Source organism: Ranitomeya variabilis, chromosome 4 (genome assembly GCF_051348905.1).
Source record: "Ranitomeya variabilis isolate aRanVar5 chromosome 4, aRanVar5.hap1, whole genome shotgun sequence".
Lineage (NCBI taxonomy): Eukaryota > Metazoa > Chordata > Amphibia > Anura > Dendrobatidae > Ranitomeya > Ranitomeya variabilis.
The window spans coordinates 273,672,855-273,683,247 of NC_135235.1; the positions used below are offsets into that span (position 1 = coordinate 273,672,855).

The window sequence follows — 10,393 nt, forward strand, 5'->3', positions numbered from 1 at the left end:
TCTCCCTTCCTGGTATCAGCAACCGCTGTATTTGCGGTCCAGAGGGTCCACCCGATAGACCCATCTGTAGGGCGTGACAGATTTTGCCCAGGCCATGGACCCCGCTGATGCCAGGTTCGATGCTCAGAGGGAGCTTGCTAGTCTCCGCCAGAGCCAGGAACAGGTTGTTGTGTTCATGCGGACCCTTGAGGCCCGTCTAGGTTCCCCTCAGGGGGTGGATGCATCTTACTCCTCTCATCTTGCAGATCTACATCAAGAGCTGGATCAACAAGGACGGATACAGACCCAGATGCTGGAGTACATGACGTCTGTGGACGAGCGGCTCTCGAATCTACAGCGGTCTCCTCCTGCCCCGGTTACTGCACCCGTGTTGGATCCCGTTGCCGTAGGAGGCGTCTTCTCTTCCCCTCGTCTCTGCAAACCCACCAGGTACTCTGGGGATCCAAAAATGTGCAGGGGTTTCATCAACCAATGTCAGCTGCATTTCAGGCTTCTCCCTCATCAATACCCTACGGATGTGGCAAAAGTGGCCTTTCTGGCATCACACCTGGAGGGCGAGGCCTTGGCCTGGTTCAACCCACTACTGGAGAGAGAGGACCCCATTGTATCTGATCTGCGGTCCTTCTTGGACACCTTCCGGAAGATCTTTGATGAGCCAGGTCGAGTGGCTTCGGCCACGGAGGAGTTGTTCAGCTTACAGCATGGTACTCTCTCGGTTGGCCAATACGCCATACAGTTTCGCACTTTGGCTTCGGAGCTTCGCTGGTCTGACGAGCCCCTGATCGGTGTCTTCCGGAGAGGGTTATCCAGTCGCCTGAAGGACGAGCTTGCCTTACGAGACCTCCCCGATACCCTGGACGAATACATCTCCCTTGCCGTCCGGATGGACCGCCGCCTACAAGAACGCACCAAGGAGAGAGCCCAGGAGAGAAGACCACCTCGATTGGCACCCTCTTTTCAGAGGCCCCTGTTACCAGGTAACGCCTCGTCTGCCGAAGCACCCGAACCCATGGAGGTGGATCGTCTCCGGCTGAGTCCCCGGGAGCGTGAGGAGAGAGTCGCCCGGAGGTTGTGTCTCTATTGTGGTGGCTCCAACCACTTCCGCCGGCAATGTCCCAGAAGACCGGAAAACTCCTCCACCTAGGACAGGTAAGAGAGGCCATCCTAGGTGAGAGTGATACCTCTCTACCATTAACTGTTTCCATACAGGTGAAAATTGGTGACAGGCGGTTCTCAGAGTTGGCGTATTTGGACTCGGGATCTGCAGGTAACTTTATTCAGCAAGACATGGCTCTCCGCCTCGGCATCCCTATACACCCCCTGCAGCATCCCCGCACCATCTCCTCCGTTGATGGGAGACCCCTACAAGACTCCGTTGAGGGCATTACCAGTGAGGTGGAGATTCAGATCGGAGCTCTCCATACAGAGAGGATTGCCTTTCTCGTGCTACCCACTCTCTCCCCACCTTTCTTGCTCGGTCTGCCATGGCTGCGTATGCATGAGCCAGTCATAGACTGGCGAAGTGGGGAGATCCAGCGTTGGGGTTCGGCCTGCCATAGCCATTGCCTGCTGTCCATCCGGCCTATCCGTTTGCCTCCCTCACCTACGTCCTTGCCTGGACTTCCGGAGGCCTACTGGGCATATGCGGACGTCTTCGATAAACGAGAAGCAGAGGTCTTGCCCCCGCACAGGCCTTATGATTGTCCCATCGATTTGGTTCCAGGTGCCTCTTTTCCTACAGGACGAATCTACCCACTGTCCCCTGCTGAGACTCAGGCGATGTCAGAATACGTCACAGACAGCTTGGCCCGGGGATTCATCCAGAGGTCCACATCCCCTGTCGGAGCCGGGTTCTTCTACGTGAAAAAGAAGGACGGGTCTTTGCGTCCTTGCATTGACTACCGTGGATTAAACGCCATCACGGTAAAGAATAAGTACCCTCTGCCTCTTATTCCAGAACTATTCGATCGGCTCCGGGGAGCCCGATTGTTCACCAAGCTGGACCTGTGAGGGGCTTACAACCTTGTCCACATCCGGGCCGGTGACGAGTGGAAAACCGCCTTCAACACCCGTGATGGTCACTTCGAATACCGGGTGATGCCCTTCGGACTGTGCAATGCACCAGCCGTTTTCCAGGAGTTCGTGAACGACGTCTTCCGTGACTTGCTGTACGTATGTGTTGTGGTATACCTAGATGACATCTTGGTTTTCTCCCCAGACCTACCCACACACAGAAGAGACGTCCGACGAGTTCTCCTTCGATTACGGGAGAACCGCTTGTACGCCAAGTATGAGAAATGCCTCTTCGAGCGGTCTTCTCTGCCGTTCCTTGGATACATCGTCTCTGACTCTGGGCTGGAGATGGATCCTGATAAAGTGTCGGCCATCATGAACTGGCCTCGGCCGGTCGGGATCAAAGCCATCCAGCGCTTCTTGGGATTCGCCAACTACTACCGGCAGTTTATCCCGCACTTCTCGGATCTGGTCAAGCCCCTCACTGCACTCACACGCAAGGGAACACCTGCTAATGGATGGGCTCCAGAGGCTGAGTGCTCCTTCCAGGCACTCAAACGGGCCTTCTCCTCCGCACCAGCCCTGCACAGGCCCGTCGCTGAGAAGCAGTTCTTTTTGGAGGTGGACGCATCCTCCACAGGTGCCGGGGCCGTCCTCACGCAGAGAGCCGCCTCCGGACGTAAGGTCTCTTGCGGCTTCTTTTCGAAGGCCTTTTCCCCCTGTGAGCGGAATTACTCCATTGGTGACCGTGAGTTGCTTGCCATCAAAATGGCCTTGGAGGAGTGGCGTTACCTCCTAGAGGGAGCAGTGCACCCGGTGGTGATCTACACTGACCACAAGAACTTGGCCTATCTCCACTCTGCCCAGAGGCTCAATCCTCGCCAGGCCCGTTGGTCTTTATTCTTTGCTCGGTTTGATTACCGTCTTCATTTTCGTCCCGCAGATAAGAATGTCAAGGCTGATGCCCTCTCCCGCTCTTTTCTTACCGACGATCATGAGGAGGAACCTCGTCCCATCATCGATCCATCCAAGGTGATCATGGTTGCACCGCTCCGACTGTCGCAGGTACCCCCAGGGAAGACGCTGGTGCCTGAACCTAATCGAGAACGCATCCTCCGCTGGGGACATTCCTCCTTACTAGCTGGGCACGCGGGTCTGACTAAGACCCTACAGTTGATCGGCCGGTACTACTGGTGGCCTGGGATGCGTCAAGAGGTGACAGACTACGTCTCTGCCTGTTCTTCCTGTGCCTGCAACAAGACCCCCAAACGGCTTCCCGCCGGTCAACTCTTGCCCTTGCCTGTACCATCAAAACCATGGCAACACATTGCGATGGACTTCATCACGGATCTTCCTGCATCCTCCGGGAATACTGTCATCTGGGTCGTGGTGGACAGATTTTCCAAGATGGGTCACTTCGTTTCTCTGCCTGGTCTTCCTTCGGCACCCAAGCTGGCCGAGTTGTTTGTTCAACATATCCTCCGGTTGCATGGGTTACCCTCCAACATTGTTTCCGATAGGGGAGTTCAATTCGTGTCCCGATTCTGGCGGTCTCTCTGCAGGAAACTCGATATTACCTTGGACTTCTCTTCGGCTTATCATCCACAGACTAACGGACAGGTGGAACGGGTAAACCAGGTGTTGGCAGGTTATCTACGGCACTTTGTCAATGCACACCACAACAACTGGACGTCCCTACTGCCTTGGGCGGAGTTCTCGTACAATAATCATGTTGGTGAGTCTTCACGTAACACTCCATTCTTTATTGTATATGGGCAGCACCCGAGGATCCCGACCCCCTTGGACATCGCTACTACCAATCCTGCAGCAGAGGCCGTGGCTCGTGACTTCGCCGACATCTGGAACAAGACTCGTGTAGCTCTTGAGAAAGCATCCCAGCGTATGAAGGACCATGCCGACAAAAGAAGACTTGATGCCCAGATGTTTCAACCGGGTGACAAGGTATGGTTATCAGCCAAGTACGTCCGCCTTAAGGTGCCCTCCTTCAAGCTCGGACCTCGGTACATCGGACCGTTCGAGGTGTCCCGGAGACTCAACGATGTGTGCTATCAGCTACGACTGCCTCCTTCTCTGCGAATACATAATTCTTTCCACCGTTCCCTCCTCAAGCCTGTGATCCTCAACCACTTCTCCCAGGATCCGGGAGAGCGTCCTCCTCCTATATCGGCCAATGACGAGTATGAGGTCAGTGCCATTCTGGACGTGAAGAAGAGAGGGCGTGCCACATGGTACCTGGTCGACTGGAAGGGGTTTGGTCCTGAGAAGAGGTCCTGGGAACCGGAGGGCAACATCCATGCTCCTCGTCTCCTACGTCGGTTCCTTGCCAGTCGCCGCCCGGGGGGGCCTGGAGGGGGGGGTACTGTCACCACCTCGCGGTCCGGGGCACCTACTTTCTCTTCCCCGCCTGTTCTTACCTCCTCCGGTTCTGTCCTGAGCCAGCAGGGTCACGCTCCGGTCATCCGCCGGCGCTCCGGGGCCCATCCCTGCAGACATGCTGCCCGGGTCCTTGCTCCCATGTCTGCTGCACTTCCTCGTTCCTCTCCCTCTCCTAGGGAGTGCATAGGGGGCGGGCAGGCCAGCTCTCTGGCTTCTTAAATGGCCAGCCCGTTCCTACTCACTGCCCCTCCTCCCGGCCTATCACCTGCAGGCTGGAGGGATAAAAGGATCTCAGTCACTCCTGGACTCCGCCTGGGCAACTTCTATTATCCTGAAGTTGCTGCTCCAGGTCTTGTCCTGCTATGCTTACCAATCCAGTTTGCCTGCCTTACTCTGTGTTCCTTTTTCCCTTAGGATCGTGTCTGGCCTTCTCGGCATCCTGTGTCCTGGATCCTGGACGGTTCCCTGCAGTCTTCAGCCTGCTTCCTAGTTCCACGTTCTGCCCTGTCTTTTCAGTTCATTTCTCCCCAGCCTCCTAGGTCGGTTTAACACAGGTGTCTGCTTCATCGGACCCTCTATTGGTGGTCAAGGGGAAATCCCTGTATAGGGGTCACTCCAAGCCTTGGACTCCTTAGAGGCACCCTGGTGTTGTGGTCCTGTGGCCCTCCTTTGGGGAGTCTCCCCTAGTATTTGTATTACTTTACAATAAAGCTTTTAACCTGCTTTCTTGGTCTGGCTCTCCCTTCCTGGTATCAGCAACCGCTGTATTTGCGGTCCAGAGGGTCCACCCGATAGACCCATCTGTAGGGCGTGACATGAGTATCTGGTGATGCCCTTCAGGCTCTGTAATGCCCCAGCCATTTTCCAAGACTTTGTCAATGACATCATCCGGGATATGCTCTCCACCTCGGTCGTAGTCTATCTGGATGATATTCTCATCTTCTCTCCAGATATTGACTCCCACCGAAGAGATGTTGGCAGAGTCTTCGACCTCTTACGGGCCAATTCCCTCTATGTAAAGTTGGAGAAATGTATGTTTTAGCAGGAGTCTTTACCTTTCCTGGGCTATATCATCTCCGCCCAGGGATTGGCTATGGACCCTGCCCAACTACAGGCTGTGATGGACTGGCAAGAACCCCATTCTCTTAAAGCGGTGCAGTGCTTTATGGGGTTCATTAATTACTATCGCCAGTTCATTCCCAACTTCTCAACTTTGGTAGCTCCCTTGGTAGCCCGCCCCTCACCAAGAAGGGAGCAAATCCCAAATTGTGGTCTGAAGAGGTCTCCAGGGCCTTCTCTTCTATTAAGTCTCATTTTGCTAGCGCTCCATCCTACATCGCCCCGATGTTAAGCCATTTATAATGGAGGTGGATGCCTCATCCGTTGGTGCAGGAGCAGTCCTCTTCCAAAGGGATGCTCAAGGTCGGAAGCATCCTTGCTTCTTCTTCTCCAAGACCTTCACACCAGCGGAGAGGAATTATTCCATCGGGGACAGGGAGTTGCTAGCAATGAAGTTGGCTTTCTCGGAGTGGAGACATCTTTTGGAGGGGGCTCACTTTCCCTTTCAAGTCTTCACGGACCACAAAAATTTGGTATATTTACAAACAGCCCAGCGGCTAAATTCTCGTCAGGCTAGATGATCCTTGTTCTTCTCCCGGTTCCACTTCACCCTCCCTTATCTCGCTGGGGAGAAAAACATTCATGCTGACGCCCTCTCTCGCTCTGTTATGTCATCTGAGGAGGAGGAAGGGGAGCCTCAGCTTATTGTCCCTTTTGAGAGCCTGAGAACCGTAGCTCCGGTTTCGCTAGAGTCTGTGCCTCCGGGTAAGACTTTTGTACCCATTAATTTGCGACTGGACATTCTTTCTTGGGCTCATTCATCCAGGCTGGATGGACACTTTGGGACAAAGAAGGACATCTGAACTGCTGGCGAGGACGTACTGGTGGCCACATATGGTCCATGACGTCGGAGATTATATTCAGACGTGTGTCTCCTGCACCAAAAATAAGTCTCCTTGACAACGGCCAGCTGGGTTACTCTATCCCTTGCCGGTGGCAGACAAGCCCTGGGAGATGGTCGGGATGGACTTTGTGGTGGGTTTGCCCAAGTCTCGTGGCTGTACCATCATTTGGGTTATCACCGATCATTTTTCTAAAATGGTGCATTTGGTGCCGCTTCCACGGCTAACTTCTGCACGGGCCTTGGCAGTAGGGTTGAGCGAAACGGGTCGATCATTTTCAAAAGTCGCCGACTTTTGGCTAAGTCGGCGTCTCATGAAACCCGATCCGACCCCTGTGCTTGTCGGCCATGCGGTACGCGACTTTCGCGCCAAAGTCGCGTTTCAATGACGCGAAAAGCGCCATTTCTCAGCCAATGAAGGTGAACGCAGAGTGTGGGCAGCGTGATGACATAGATCCTGGTCCCCACCATCTTAGAGAAGGGCATTGCAGTGATTGGCTTGCTGTCTGCGGCGTCACAGGGGCTATAAAGGGGCGTTCCCGCCGACCGCCATCTTACTGCTGCTGATCTGAGCTTAGGGACAGGTTGCTGCCGCTTCGTCAGAAGCAGGGAGAGCGTTAGGCAGGGTCCACTAACCACCAAACCGCTTGTGCTGCAGCGATTTCCACTGTCCAACACCACCTTCGGTGTGCAGGGACTGTGGAAGCTATTTTTTTTTTTTTTCCCCTCAGCGCTGTAGCTCATTGGGCTGCCCTAGAAGGCTCCGTGATAGCTGTATTGCTGTGTGTACGCCACTGTGGAAACCAACTGCTTTTTTCAAAGCACATATCCTCTTGTTCCTTCCTTTCTGCACAGCTATCTTTTTTGTTTGTCCACACTTTTTATTGAATTTGTGCATCAGTCCACTCCTATTGCTGCCTGCCATACCTGGCTTAGATTACTGCAGGGAGATAGTAATTGTAGGACAGTCCCTGTTTTTTTTTTGTTTTTTTTGTGGGAGATTAAGATTGGCATTTCTGCTACAGTGCCATCCCTGTGTGTGCCATCTCTCACTGAGTGGGCCATAGAAAGCCTATTTATTTTTTCCGTGATTTGTGTTCTAAATTCTACCTCAACACAAAAACACTACATCTGTGATAGAAATATATATATCATGTAGATCTCACTTGCATGTATACTCCTCTATAATCAAATATATACTTATATGCTCACAGCTAATATATACATTATAATCAATGGTTTAAAATGGCTGACACAAACTAATATAACCTAGACAGATCATAAAATGGCTGACATGAACTAATATAAACCAGACAGATCATATGGGGTTTTCCATCCCTAAAAGCGGAATAATGTCAGATGTCTGATGACTGCTGATCAGATGTCTCAGCTTAATCAGCAGTCATATGAGCATTAATCACAATATTCCATATATGTTTAGATAACCAATGACAGAGGAGCTAGACAATATGGTAATTAACTAACCACCCCTGACAACCCCTAACCACTCCTTTCTATGTGAAAATATAAAACTATGTATGTACAATAAAGTATCAGTATTGATGGAATGTCGTTCTGTCACAGTTGTGTACAGTCCATTCTTGATGAGCGCTCAAAATACTCAGTCTAATTGGGAGCGGCCACAGCACACACAGGGATATATTTATCCAACCCTAATATTTCCATAACATTAATGGCGCCCAACAGCGGGGCACGGATGAACGCACGGGATCCTTCTCACCGGAGATACGGAGGTTGTGGGCGTGGCCTGGGCACAGGGACAGGAGACTGCGCAGCTCCATAAGTAAGGTAAGAAAATGTTATCATCTTACCTGAAAGTCCCCTGTGCCCAGTCCTTGTCTATGCCTCTTGCCGGTCAGGTGTGGTCACGAATTCCCAGGTAGTGTAAAAAATCCGTAGCCACGAATCCACCCTGGGAGGTGTCTGCTGTGTACCGTGTATATGTATTTGTGTAAAATCTGAGAGAAGAAGGAAAAAGTGACTTTTGTTTGTGGTTGCTGAGAAACAGACCGCAGGAGGCCAAATCGCTCGATAAGTTATTGCAGGATTCCCGTGCATAGGAGAGGCAGGAGGTCTCGGGACAGGTAGTCCCATGTTCCAGGCACGGGTAGTGATAACTTAGAGGGGCTACTGCAGATTCCCGTAGCCGGCGGCCAGTCAGGACGACCGGAGCGGAGGGTGGTAGAACCCGGCATATGCGTGCCAGTGCGATTGGCAGTAGTCTGTTCCCAGCGCAACCTGCATGTGTCACAGAATTTAAAAGGGCATCTCTCGGATTGTCTATCTGTGTCTGTTTGTGTCATGTACTATTGCCGCTTTAAGAAGCAGAAATAGTTCTCTTAAACTTCCTCTTTTTTCAGCTGAAGCGGAGATATGCATTGTAAATCACACTGTCATATCTGTTTTTTTCTTTTTCTTTTGCAATGCTGGCTATGTGTAGCTTTTTGTGAAAAATTTAAGTTGTATCTATCATTTTTTGATGTGACCTGAAGAGATTCTAAAGGAAAAAGAAGGAAAAAAAAAAAAAAGAGAGAAAAGCCGTTTTCATTTTTAATTTTTTTAACTCTCTTAAAGGGTCTTTCTTTTTGCGGCATTTTAAAGTTTTTAATTAAGTTTTCCTCAATCTTCAATCTCTTTACCTTTTTATTTTTTATTTATATATATTTTTGAAAAAGTTTTTTTTCTTTCCATTTGTATCAAAATTTTGAGTTTTTGGTTGTGAACTGAGTTTTTGACGGTTTTTCTTATCGTTTTGGGTTTTTCTTAGAGTTTTATATACTCATTTTTAGAAGTTTTTTTTTAGTACTGTTTTCTTTTTTCATTTTTATGTGTTTTTCATTTTCATTTTTTGCTTTTGCCATGGGGAATAGAGTGGCCGAGCAACAGGAAAGTCAGTAGATAGTGACAGAATACGAAGGTGTTAAGTATGTGAAGATTTTTGGAAGGTATAAAGTACGTGAAATTCATTAGAATGGCAGATTTCAAGCTGCAGAGTGGCATGACGTAGAAAGGAAAATAAGGGAAGTTACAGTAACTGATGTTAGATTGCTGAATACTAATACATGGTATGAAGTGGCAGCAGAGCTTACATCGTTTAGATGGTACAGAAAGTTATGTGAGCAAACCAGGAAGTGATTTTTGTGGGTATGAGACAGGAGAATCTGCGCAGTCTGCTTTTAGCAGAATCCATGGTATAGGTAGTTATTTTTGCACAGTATGTGGTGCGCCCCGTCTCTCCCTACAGGGAGAAGGCATAATTGCTCCTCTCTATTATTCTTGTTGTTCTAATCTATCCTCTTTTTCCTCTGTCAGTCTTTTCTCTCCGCACTCTCTCTCTCTCTCTCTCTCTCTCTCTCTCTCTCCTTTCCTCTTCCTCCACATTTTTTCTCTTCTCTCTCTTCCCCTCTTTCTCCACTCCTCTCTTCTCCTCCCTCTCTCCTCCCTCCACCCTCCATCTTCTCCTCCCTCCTTATCCACTCCCCCACCACACCTTTCTTCTCTCTCTCTCCACATTCTCTCTCCCCTCCTACTATTCCTTTGTCTCACTCCTCAACCCCTCCTCCTTCTTCTTCCTCTTTTTCCTCCGTGTTGCCGGCTGGGCCAACGCCCAATTCAAACAATATGGTGCTTACAGCACAAGGTGTCCCTGGCACAGTCCAGCCATTGCCAGTTGTGATTTCGGGGAAAGAAGGTGAAAGCCCCCCCTACAGTGGGCAGCCCCAGACATATCAGGCAGCAGTCAGCTCAGCCCTGGGTGCAGAGGGGGGAGGAATGATATCAGAACGAGCTCACTGACAGATCCTCCGTTACCTCATTTCACAGTCAACAATATTGTAACCCTTAAGGTTTTACATGAACTTTGATATCGCCATGTATTGATAATGTACAGCTTCAGCACCGGTCAGAGCTGCCTACATCCACATTCACACCAACATGAAACTATAATCCTAATCCATCATAGCTTCAGCAAGGGGGGAGACATCCTCACATAAAAAAGCAACT

General features: G+C 50.6%; 1 long non-coding RNA gene across 1 annotated transcript; it reads left to right on the forward strand.

Moving 5' to 3' along the window:
- Positions 1–820: 820 nt before the first annotated feature.
- On the forward strand, positions 821–5,133 carry LOC143768815 (uncharacterized). The gene is made up of 2 exons (XR_013214042.1): positions 821–1,149; positions 4,825–5,133. It is a non-coding gene; the product is annotated as an uncharacterized LOC143768815 (long non-coding RNA).
- Positions 5,134–10,393: the final 5,260 nt, after the last annotated feature.